The sequence below is a fragment of the Odontomachus brunneus genome, unplaced genomic scaffold (assembly GCF_010583005.1).
Source record: "Odontomachus brunneus isolate Ranch 3 - 2012 unplaced genomic scaffold, Obru_v1 Obru_scaffold_285, whole genome shotgun sequence".
Lineage (NCBI taxonomy): Eukaryota > Metazoa > Arthropoda > Insecta > Hymenoptera > Formicidae > Odontomachus > Odontomachus brunneus.
The window spans coordinates 108,462-108,766 of NW_022639735.1; positions in this window are offsets into that span (position 1 = coordinate 108,462).

Here is a 305-nt window from a genome sequence, read left to right on the forward strand (position 1 = left end):
TTATTTTGTTAGAGCTATTATCCAGATATTGTTATTACCGATTATTCGACCATCATTATTTCGTTATTATCGTTAACAATGAATAACAATAACTGGACAACGGCGATAATAACTGATTAAAGACGAGGTAAAGAAATTGTCGTAACGCCCGAGTTACTTTCCTATGCGTAATAGAAATAATTAAATAATAACCGAATAAATTAAATAACAATCAAATAAAGAAGTAATAATACTCGAATATTAAATAGATGATAGTAATATTTGATCGGCATTGAGGAACTCGATCGCAACGTTTCTCTATCTGA